Below are 12,625 nucleotides of genomic sequence, written 5' to 3'. Positions count from 1 at the left end.
AAAGGTCCAAGATGTCACAGGAGACATGTCAAAGACATGGGATCAGAAAAAGTGTTACAGCTAATTAACTTGTCTTGGAAGAAACTTGATTATTGATGTTTCCACTGCTTTCATTGGAAGTCAGTGCTCTGAAATTCTGACAAATCAAGTCATGTATTCAAACTCCTTACTGTGAACTCTGCTGCTGTGAACTTGGGTATAGGAGATTTAAGAGATACAAGTGTAACAGAAACAAAATCCACTTTTGCTCAAAGGTCATTGTCAATAATGTTATTTTTTTGTGGTCTTGTTTTCTCTTTGGCATACTTGCATTTTTGTCTATAAGTGACAAGTTTGACCAGAGCAGCATTGATTAAACCAAACTCACAGACTCACTCAATATTTCAATGATTGAGGATTGCTGAAGGAAAATAAATACTTGCTTTCACTCTGCCTTGCATTTCCAGCTAGAAGCAAAGCCAGCAGTGACATAAATCTGCTGTGCAAAGGTTTGTCTATGCTATTTCCATCTGGAAAATCTCATGAATTCCCCAAGAAAGCCTGTTCTCATGATCATCCCACCTTGTTCCTGTGAGCTTCTGAGGTCAAAAAAGCTGAGTCAAGGTCCCTTCTGGCTAACTGGATTGATGCAAACTCTCTGCTGCCTGTTTTCCTTCTCTCCTTAACATTCCCAGTGCTTCAGCTAAGGCTCCTGATCCATTACCATTCAGATTGTGTATCTATTTACTGACAGTCCTTAACTCTTTTCATTTTATCTCTATTCTGTCTTTAAGGCCTTGTGTTGCTTCTTCCTGCCCATATTTATGCTCTTATCTCTATTGTTTCCCCCTTGTTCTGCCTTCACACTCTTTCCTTGAGCTCATTCTTTCTTCTGGTCCATCAGGGCTGTATCACCCTCCTGTTATTGCTCAATTCCCTCACTTTCTATCTCCTTGACAGACTTCTCCCTCCATGTTCTGCAAGAACCAGATCTACAGTCTTGGAGTACATCTGAGGAGCACTTGTTACTCCAGCGTAAGTTCCCACTGAACTCTAAGAAAGAAGAAAACCAAGCACAGGAGTAATAGAGAAAATGAAGGAAAGAGGAGATGAGAAATGGAAGTTGAGTGGCTGGAACAAACCATGTTTTGTTGTTGCTACTAGGAAGTGACAGCAACAGTAGTAACAGTGCTAAGCTCTTACTACTTTTTAAGAAGAAAAGTGATGTTTGGAACATGTCAAAGGAAAGGAGACGGTGGCCACCAACATCTATAAGTCCCTGTCAATGGACTGTAATTCCTTCAGGGCTGCTACTGGGCAACAGGAAAACAGCATCAAGAGGGTCTGTACTGCCAGTGTTATCCCACAAATGCCTTATGGCACCCGAGGTGGTATGAGATGGCAGAAAACAAGAGTCAGAGGTGAGATTTACCAGCACATTCATCTGTAGGTGGCAGAGGGAAGGGCTCTCTCAGGCTGAGCCAGGCTCCCAGAGCAGCCTTGAGCCCACACAAGGAGAAAGATGGATTGATTTTACTGGGATACAAGCATGTAGAATGTCAGGCCTTTTAGAACAAAAACATTCTATCTAGGGAAAGATGACTGGGAATCTGTTGTCCCAGGGCACTCAACTACTATATTCCTCATCCTGACAAATTTTATGTTTAGCCCAGAGCAACAAGATTTTGGCGAAAACCAAGCAAAGCCAAGTTTCATGGATTGCAGTGCTATGTGCCAGATGAACAAGCCTAACCAGAGCAGTATGATAGGACTAGTTAGTGTTAGATAATATCTAGGGTGGCAGTTCTCAAATGGAGGTTCCTTAAATGGGCAGTGGTTGCTAGTATTTTCTAGCTCTTGGCTATACCATACCCATGGGCCTAAAGCTCTATGAAATGATTTGGCTACTGCAGATCACCCTGCAGGATGCAGCACTGAGTAAAAATTCAGGTCAGATGGTCACAGCAGGCAACTGGGATCCAAGAGTCCTTGCATTGGCACATAATTCTCAAACACTGGCATAAAGAAATTGATGTTTTTGTGCTTCATTCAACATGAGCTTAGTTAGCATTACTTGAAATAATAGGTGGCACATTCTCTCAGAAGTGCTTTAAAGCTGTGAAAGTGTAAAGTATCATAGAACAGTAGTACAAGATCCCCAGACTGTTTCTACTGACCTACAAAAGTCAGGGCTCCTGCTGCCTCACATTTTCAGGGTAACTGCTAAAAACCAAGATCATCTATTTGTCAAGTCAACTCATTAAACAATTTGAGACTTTGTACTACTTGATTTGGGTGCAAATTTAATCAGAGTGTAGGGGTGAATCGACACAGAACACATTTCCTAACTGCTGCCTTAGGGCCATTTAGATACCGCGGTAACACAACATTGTTATTTTATAAGCTACCTGAAAGTCAGCATTACTCTGTTGTGCTGGTTTTGACAACCAACAGGGAAACTGAGCTTGGCTGCTCCCAATGTCTTATTTCCTAAGAGAGCCAGGCAGGATGGCCCCTTTCTCACTTCCAACCCCAAGTCTTTCCTGCTGAAACCACATCCCCCAGCGTGGAAGTGTATGGTATAGAATATTCAACACCAAAACTCCACCCCCTGGCATTGTAACCGTAACAGTCTGTGTTCTTCATTTCCACAGTGGACACAGGAAATCTTACTCATGAATGCTTATTGATATTTCTGTATTTAAGATGCACTTAAAAAGGAAACAGAGGCTGTAAGGTGCTTAAATGTCTCTCACCTGTACTAATTCTAGTGGCAGCAGGACAAGGGGTGTGGTGCAGACATGCTGGTATAGCCATTTTTGGGATCAGTATCCATTTTCTGTTCAAGATTTTTACATAAGCAGACAGAAGTGCAAAGCACAGGGACCTGTGTGGCTCCCTCCCATCTCACTCCTGGCATGGCTCATGCCCCTTCACTGCATACAGCGGTTCTGGTCCCATAAGTGCAACCCAACAAACTTTCACCAGGCCTCCCAAGTTGAAGCTCGAGCTTTTCCAGGGGTTCATTTTAGAATGTGAGCAAAATCAATCCTACTCATCCCATTTAGGCAGCCGGTGAATAAACCTTGTGTTCTGTCATTGCAGATCTTTCTGTTGTGTCGCACACTGCTTAGAAATTTTCTTAAAGTAACTGTATTGTTCCACTTGTTTCTTTTTGACAGTTAAAACTTCTTCCTTCTGTGTAACCACAGAGTGTTTGTTCAAGGCCTGCTTCTGTGCTGAGCAGAATCTGTGCTGTATTTACAAAGTAGAAGCCAATACAAAAAGAGCTGACTGTAATGAACAGTGTTTGGAACGAAATGTCTAATGAGTATAGATGCTATCAAAGCTGTTCTCCTGCTCAGAAGTGAATGTTAATGCCAATTACTCATGTTTCTTGATTAAACTTTCACTGAACATAAAGTACTGCAGAAAAAGGTCCTCCGTCACAAAGTATGCACATTGCAGTTGAGTCAGAAGCTGGTACCAAGAATCCAGGGACAAAGTGTACTCAGTGTTGTGGTCCTTCAAAGAATACATGGGAGTACATTGGATGTGATTCATAAAAGATGTCTGTGCTGAGTATTCCACTGGATCACAGCCAAATAAGTGCACACCAGACTAAGATGTACTCTCAGGACAATGGAAATACTTCCATGAGCAAATAACTGAAAGAGGACATTTTACATGGACAAATAGGAGGTTGCACTAAAGATGTGACAGATACCAAGATCTATAACCAGAAATCATATAAACCATGAGAGTCAGTCGTGAACTCTCATAGTTGATGTTGGGGATACTGCCCAGTTTGACTGGATCCATGTACACTACTCTGTTGGATAAACCATTCTGGGGTACATCTGCAGCAATTTTGTTCTATGAATATTTTGTTATGATACAAAAGGGTCAGGAACCTTGCTATATTTATATGTATGCTTCAGCTCTGAAATAAGGTGAAATGTGCCGAACAGGAAGAAAAGTGAACATCAGGTTTCTCTTAAAAAGTGAAAAGTTTTATCAACAAAGCTACAGGAATGTGTGTTTGTTTCTGATCATCAAAACAGAGTTTAAAAGCAGAAGGGATGCATAAATTATCTATTCCCAGCCATCTTCTGTCTCAGGCCACTGCACTTACACAACTTCCACTGCCTGTAGTCAGACGTTTCCTAGAGCCGTGACACAGTGACACCCTAAACCCCTCTGGCACCCAAGCTACACAGAGGATGTGATGCTGGGAGCAGATAACAACAAGAAAGCTTAAAGTTGAAATAAAATTGAAGGTGGCTGGTGGAAGAGCAACTTTCCCATCCCTAGCTTCAGACTGGTATAAAATCTTCCATCCAAAGAGGATCCTGAGGGTCTCATGAGCACCCAGAACCTGCTGCACCTGCCTTTCTGCCAGCACCTGTCAGAGCACTGTTCACCAGAAGAGTTCACAGATAAATAGATGCATTATATAAAATCTGGGGGAAGAGGAGTGGCAGCAGTGGGGATGTGTCTTGTCCAGGGACAGGCAAGAAGCCGTTAGCAGAGCTGGAAAAGGTCACAGATGTCCCAATTCCAAAGACTGTGCTTTAAATATTTAACTACCCAATGTTCATCCCATTTGTTATCAATAGATCACAGCACCTGGCTTAAATAATGCTTTACTCCTTGAAAATATCACTTCATAAATCTTCATGACAGGCACGTGCAGTGGGTGGGTGCCAGTGTTTTCCCACTTCTCCAAACTGGGACACTCACACATCCCAGCAGGGAGAGGCAAAACTGACAAAAGATCCTCCTGCAGCCACTGGGCTGGGGAGAGCCTGAACTGCCCACAGAACTCTCTCCACGAGCCTTGCAAAGAGCAGAGCCTTGTGATTTACATCGAAAGTTGTGGCTGCTTGAGGATGATTTGCAGGAAGTGCGAGAGTAGCTCTGGCCGAGCAGACAATTCACAGGAATGGTTGAGCTAAACGATCTGTGAGGGGAAGAGGGGTGGGTCGGGAGGAGGGATGCCTGGATGTCGTGCCTGCCCCTGCCGAGCCCCCGGCCAGTGCCACCGACTACCGACAGCACTGCAGTTCTCACACAAATTCAAGTTAGAAGAGAAAAAGGAGAAGATTGGAAATAATGGGGGACATATGAATCATATCTGCAAGACTTCGTGTAATTTCATTTTGGAATCTAAGATTTAAACTAATGTATTCCTTGGCCAAAAGTTATTCTAGCTTCTCTGGGCAGGTAGTAATAGAAAGAAATGTGATCTTTTTGATTAAGCCAGAACATTTACTGCCACTGGGAAGTGCTGCATGTAATGTACCATGGGGACATGGTGTTTTCTGCTATTCCTGCTACAACTGCAATATCTGACAGCAAACCTTCAAAAATACAGTATATAGAACATTTCAGATAATCCTCATTAACCGCATTTATGCAATAGAGCATCTGTCTATTAAGGTGTTAGAGGTGCTTCTACTGAAATAAAATAAGTCATGATTCTGCTTCCAAATACCTGGTATCAATCCAGACAACTTGTCCTACTTTTGTAGCATTATACCAGATTTAAATCTATTCAACAAGGCTCTTAAATTTATGCCTTACTTGGGGACTTGAGTATTTCTACCAGTGGCACTGGTGCTGCTCTCATAAGGTTTAAATATTCAAAAATTTAAGCATGTGCCAGTGACTAAAAACTGACCGCTGAGGCTAAAAACAACAGATTGGTAGCAAGCTGAAAGCTCATAGAAAACCATTAAGGAAAATCAAAAGGCACAAGAGCTTGAGGAGGACAAAAGAGAACTTGTGATGTTGAGAAAAACAGTAAAATCCTGAAAGGAAAAATGCGAGGTGAAGTCTGGGAATATGAACCTTAATTTCAAATACTCCAGTATTTAGTCCTGCCTCAGGATCCCATCATACAGGTGTTTAACACAGAGAAGCTGAGCCTCTACCTCCCCAAAAGCTTACACCTCAGATTTTCATACTTAATATTTCCATTCGTCTGTAGCTGATTAATCATTCTACGAATTCCATTATTATCAGCAATTTACCTTCTAGAGAAGTAAGGTGCAGGAAAGAGAAAGAACTTACCTAAGGCCTTATCACACACTCAATCACTAGGAAATAAGACCTGAATATCCATAAATATGGAAAAAATCTATATGTGTTTGGCAGTAAGCTTTTGGGGCTTTTCTTGCCGTTCAGACTCATGCAGGAAATGGAATTTTCCTGTTCCTGTCAACCTGAAATGCCTCCCAGGTCACAACTGCTCAGCTGGAAGATGATAAATACCACAGCCTCGTTTCCTTAATGCACACAAGAAAGAGATAAACTCACCCTAACCTTTTCAGTTTACTTTACTAAGTTTACTCCGGGATAATTTTATGGCCCAGCGGACTCCCAGCTCAGCCAGTGCAGGATGCTTAAGTGATCTTGTAATATGAATAGTAAATCTTAACTTGGGACCAAGCAAGAAGCTCCTGAATGCTGATAAACGTTGCTGTAAAAAGCCACTTCAGAGGTGTATGAAAGCACAGGGGAAAGCTCTGCCTGGCTGTGGGCAGGTCAGGCTGCCTAAAGAGGCACATGGATACTTGCCTTGCTGTCTGCAGGTAGGCCTTTGCCCACCTTCTCCCACAGAACACTTTGGACCACATACCTGATTGACATGCTGATTTCTTCCCTGAATAATCAACCCCCTAATTAAGCTGAATGCTGCTTAATTCCACCAGCTTGTAAATGCTGCATTCATTATGCAGAGTTACCCAGATCTGAGGGAACTGAAGGGGAAAAAAAAAAACTCCTCACAGAATTTCACACCCACTCTACCGGCCTGCAGAGACTCAACTTGAGGTGCAGAGTGATCCCCCTCCTATCATTCTTCAAATAGATGTGGGAAGGGGCGGTGGCAAATCACCCACCAGGAGGATCGGGGCTCTCCCTTTAGACTGACTAAAGCCAAGGGACATGGGGACAATATTTGACTGGACTCAAGGGAAGAAGAAATAGGCACTGCCCTTGCAGGTGGCTGGTACTGATCTCCCACCTCCTTCTCTGAAGCACAGCAGGTGCTGCCCGTGGAGCAGCTGCCACCCCCAGGTGTTGTGTTATAGAGTTCCAGTATGCCTGTGGTGCTTGTGTTTTAGAGCACAAGGCTCAGGCTCCTGGCTCCCAGTTGTCCCACAGTTTGGAGAATTGGAAGGAAATATCCTCTCCCACTTGCTTGAGCAGCATCCAAGCCTTTTGTTCACATCCTGCCGTCTAGGGGAGGATGGGGTCTGATTGAGGCTCACAAAGATATGGTAACTCAGCCATTTGGCTGGGCTACACACAGGAAGCCCTGCCTTGGCCATGGATTAGAGTGGGCGTCTCCACTGGGCTCCATCTTTATCTCCTTTTTCTTTTGAGGTTGCTGAAAAAAATATCGATAGGACAGTGCCAAAACAGAACATGGAAACAGCCAGACATAACCACAGAATGGAGGGAGAGGGATCAGGAGTGGCAAAGACAAGTTCGAAGGTGGATGTGCATTTTCAGATTCTGCAGGTTCTGATTTGATGCAAAAGCATTTAGAAATTTTAGTTTAATACAGTGAGCAAGCCAAAACAGCAAGCCAAAAGCTGAGGGAGTTTCACCTGGAGTAGTGATATTTTATTTCAGATTTCCTGAGTATTTTGACTTTCCCCACAACAGACTATGCAAAATCAGTGCAAGTTGCTGTGGGATCATTGATGCTCTCCCCTCTATCTGTCTGACCTCCTGACCTCAGCCAGAACAGAGCTCTGCATCCCCATTTTCCCACTCCCAGAGGACTCCCTCACACCTGGCTGCAGCTCTCTGCATCTCAGGTCCTGACTTCAGTACCCACTGCAAGACAGCCAGCAGGTGAAACTTTACCCAATGCGGAAGCCACTCACCAAAGTGAGTTGACTCGCATTATGTCCTCCATAATCCACATTTGGAGCTGGTTTTAAATTTCTCTGATCAAGCAGAGATCTGAAGGCAGCTGTCTCAGATCACCTCAAGTGTAGGCTGTTCCTACCTTCATGCTTTTATAGCTCTAGGTTTCTTTTTTCTTTAAAAAAAAAAGGCCTCCAAGCAAAATGATCTGTTTCAGGTTGAACAAAACACCCATTCAAATCTAAATGAAAGCTTTTGAAAACACAGAAAGAAGATAACAGCTTATTTTAGGTTGGCCCAAAATACGCTGCCTAATCAGGTCAATACAAAGATCCTGTCAAGATTTTTCCCCACAATACCTACGCTCTGGAACCAGACAGTACGATTTCTGATTGTGCAAACATGACTTCGCCCCATCTTCCCAAATTTTTATTCAATTCATTTTTTTTTTCTCTACATAGACTTCCATAAGGAGGGGGTTTTTTTTAGGATTACTCACTGAAAATGTTTTTATTAAGTTCTTTTAAAAAACAATAGTAAGTTAAATGTGTATGCATGAATTGTGAAAGTGCATATGTTCAGACATAAAAATTTCTGAACATAATCACACTTATCAAAAATTTTCAGTGAGTAAGCCCAAATTCAAGGCTGTTTGGGAACTGCTTATATTTGCTTTATTCATGACAGCGTTATTTTATGCTGTTCTCAGTCTGAGATTGGCCTGCTGGAACATCTTTATTCATATGGAAAAATAATAAATATTAAATGCCCCAAAATCCAGATATCACCATTCAGCCAACTACCCATGGATTAAGTAAAGGTTTGGTTTTCTTTAATGACCAGCCATAATCTGTATATTTGTAAGGCACATAATAAGATCTCATAAATAATATCAAATAGAATTTAGACTTCAGGGTCTGAAATCCAAAATTAGGCTTTCCAACAGTGTGACTCTTCTCAGCAGTTCATCTTTGCCTGTTGACTAGCAATGCTGGATAGGAGATAGGATATCAGCAGTGGGATTATCAGGCATACTGTTCCTATTATTGGCACATAGAAAACCACATTCTTTTAGATGAGATTTATCAAATATAACATTATGACTTATCAGCTTGGTTTCTTTTTTAAGAAAACCCTATTGCAAAATGATGGCAGAGCTAAGCAAAACCTCAGTTTACAAATTTGAAGAAATTTTCAGAGGGTCTCAGGTATAACAGTGTGAGAAATGAGACAACTCTGAAAAAAATTAATTTATTAAAGCGGAAAAATTGAAAAATCACAGAAATTAGAAAAATATCAAAATTTGGGATCCTATGGCTCAGTAGATGGTATGCCCCAGGAGCGCAGGGATCTGAGATCTTCTGGCTGAGACAGCACTGGACCTCAGGTAGAGAAAAAGAACTTGCAGTGCTGGGCTGGCTTTTGGCTGGTCCAAAAGCAAACAAAATTACTAAAGGCTCCTTGAAAGCCGTAAGGCTTTTAATGCCCACCACTGGCGTCCACCACAGCTAGCTTGCAGAGAGAGAGAGAGAGAGAAAGAGAGTAAAAACACCTAAAAAAAGTATTAAAATACATCCAACACATCTTAAAACACTTGTAAAAGTATACAGTAAACACAGGAAAGATAACCCTTATGGTGTATAGGTGGTTTGAAGTTTGAAAAGGGAGCAAGTTGGTGATTTTTAACTGGGGAATTTTTAACTGGGAAGGGTGCAACTCTCTTAATAAACTACTTTGAACAATTGAAAACACTGATAATGGAACTTGATTTTTGTACCTGGGCTGATGGTTTAATTTTAAGATTCAATTTAAAAATATTTAACTCAAAATTAATTAATTAAAGCACTTAATATGCAAAGACCAAGCACAAATAGGGATTTCATGTATGACAACAGGAATGGTAGTAGATTGATACTGCAGAGAAAATATGTTGAAAACATGGTACAGAGAGATGGGCAATTTAAAGTAATAAGAGGAAATTAGACTATAATGAATGCTTACACAGAGGGAAATAAACTGATACAATAGAGAATGGAGATCTCAGCACAGACAGATAAGCTTGGAGAGATACAAAAGGTATCAGAGAGATACCAAAGGCAGAGTGGGGCAGGAAAACCAACAGCAAGTGCAAAGAGACAGAGCCCTTCAGGCTCCAAGATAAACTGTGAAAAAACACGCTGAGTCCCCATTTCAGAAGCACATAAGCTACTTTATCTGTGTACTTTGCAAAAGTGAGAGAAGCAGCTGTCAAGGTTTGTGGAGGTGCAGAGGGCAATAGGAAGGGACTGAAATAGTGCATGACAGTGATGGAGGCACCTACATCCCCAAGAAATGATGCACCAACATGAATCATATGAAATATCAGTGATGAATTCGCCTTCCAGCAGCATTGAAGAATCAAATTTGTAGAAATATTAGATTTAGCTTTTTCGTTCTTAATCTCCGGAACTGGAAACACTGGGGTTTTCTTGGAGTGAAACACATTCAATGCCTTAGTGGGTGAAGAAGATTTAGTGGGAATAACAGATGGGCAGGACTGGTGACAGCTGTCTCCCTCATAAGTGGCACGAGTTAGTTGTCTCCCCTCTCTCTGTCTTTGTGTTTGCACAGGGCTGCTACTTCACAGTCCTACAGGGACCAGATAAACAGAGCAAGGAGGAGACACAGGATGTTCTCCTTATTATGGAGCAGCAGAAGATGCTTTTTGCTCCAGCTGCTGGAAGACTTCTGCACAGGCACTGTGCTCTGTGCACAAAACATCTGGAGTGACTGTGTGATCAGGATCCCCTGAGTTTTCCTACAAATTATCCTCCTGCATTAATATCCAAGGAAGAAAAATGACAGAATGCAAATATTCAACTGCAAAAATGCAAACAGCAGAATTTTGTTTTATTGACTTTTTTTTTTTCAAGCTGGTCATTATGTGCAGGACTGTGTAGCAAACTGGTTCTCACTTCATCCACAGCCCTTCAGGTCTAGTCCATGAGGGCAGAGACTCCAGGAGGAAGGGTGAGAGAGGCTGTCTCACTGCTGGACTCACTGGCCTTCAGTGCTATGTCACATGAAGTGAATCAAATTGGTTCCATGGGAAAGTTGTTTTTTTAAAGAAACCTGAAGTGCAACTTGTCTGTTAGACCACATATTCTTTAGGGGGAAAAATGAGAAAAACCCTGCTTTTTCAGGGTTTAGTGTGTGGCAGGTGTTTCTGTGAATAAATGAGAGCCCCATCAGACTGAGTGACTTGCAGGTTCCTCCTGCCCAGGTGTCAGCTGAGCTACAATGTTGAGCTGGAGGCCTGTGTCCCCATTACCCATCCCCAGAGCCAGCTGCTCCCACACCTGTAAAATCTGTGCAAAAAAGTTTCCTCATAGATTTTATCTCTGACTCAGATGGGATGAATGACTCCTGATTTGCTGCTATAAAGGAACGTACACCTGACAGGCACTGAGACTTTGAATCAAGCAGGATTTCCAATACTGTGCAATGGCTTTCTCCCAAAAAAAAGTTAAAGTTTGCACAGTTTGAAAATAACTCCAGGAGAAGATGGCAGCAGCTGAAGGAGTTTGGCTGGAAACTGTGCTCCCCCTTGATCCATCCGCACTGCGCAGCAGCTCTGTGTGCAACTCCCGGATCGTTTGAAGGTGCTTGGGATGGCTTCAGGCTTTTGGCTCTTTTATGCAAGCAGATTTTCATGCTTTGATATGTTCTCTGACATGACTTTTGATCCAGTGAAGGTGATGCTGACACTTTTTTCACAGTGAATATTTTGTGTACAGTGCTGCTGGAGCACCGCAGTTGCCTGAGTTATTTTGGAGGAACTCTTTCATAAAGATGCAGCCTAATAAATATGATGAAAAGTGAGAGCTCTGGTAACTGCAGTCAGGGTGTCTGCCCTGGTCCAGACCAAGGTATTGCAGCTTGTCAGCATGCAGGGACCATCAAACACAATCCAGGAGAGTCGTGGGGGGGGGGCACAGCACAGACTGGTCTGGGGCTCTGTGCAGTGAGAACAGCACTTTGGAATATCCAGATTATTCCCCCCAAAAAAAGCAGATGATGTTTCAAGCTGTCAGATTGGCAAGTTTTGGGAAAAGTGAAGAAACCCTGGTGGAAAGTCTGCGCTTTGCTCTTCCTGCCAAGGTAAAGCAGCACAGGGAATGAGGGTCACCAGCCAAGGAATGCTATGTGCCTCAGGGAACCCCCTGCTGAAGGACTTTCAGCTAATTGAGAAAGTCAAACATACATATTCCTGCTGAAAAAGAGGCTGCACTACCTTCATCGGGCATTTCAGCTACAAAGGGAATTGTTCATAAAGGCAGAAGGAATTAAAGGAGGGAATTAAAGGATGCAGTATTTAATGGGGTAGATTGATGTGCACACTGATGAGATATACTTCAAATTGACTAAATGTCTGTTTTGGCTGAAATAGCCCTTTTTTCTTTTCCCCTTGGCCAATGCTATCTGGGATTTTTGTTGTTTGTAAGTCATGCCTCTTGCTGTGACCCAGCCAGAACCAAACCTGGCCAAATAAAAGGTGTGCTTAAAAAAGTTTAAAAAAAAAAAAAGAATCACTACATGCCCTAATTTCTACCATTCTAAGGCCCATGAAAGGAAATGAGTTTTGTGCTAATGTAGGTCTCAATGCACCAAAAAGAAATCCCAGCTGGGTTGCAGCCTGCCTGGCTGCAGTGTAAGGATTTGTTGGAGCTCAGTGTGATCTGTGCCAATGTTCCAACCCCCATGCTAACCAAGGAGGAGACGT

General features: G+C 42.4%; 1 long non-coding RNA gene across 2 annotated transcripts in view; it reads left to right on the top strand.

Moving 5' to 3' along the window:
- The window catches only part of LOC116455746, a 60,316-nt gene that overhangs the window by 37,195 nt on the left and 10,496 nt on the right, over nucleotides 1-12,625 (top strand). The window contains exon 4 of one of the 2 annotated variants that reach the window (XR_004244464.1): nucleotides 10,474-11,771. This is a non-coding gene — a long non-coding RNA (uncharacterized LOC116455746). Of the gene's footprint in view, nucleotides 1-10,473; nucleotides 12,004-12,625 lie in introns of both variants that reach the window. The other variant, XR_004244463.1, reaches the window with a different exon arrangement.

The sequence above is a fragment of the Corvus moneduloides genome, chromosome 1 (genome assembly GCF_009650955.1).
Source record: "Corvus moneduloides isolate bCorMon1 chromosome 1, bCorMon1.pri, whole genome shotgun sequence".
NCBI lineage: Eukaryota > Metazoa > Chordata > Aves > Passeriformes > Corvidae > Corvus > Corvus moneduloides.
This window is presented reverse-complemented; position numbering and strand designations above follow the sequence as displayed.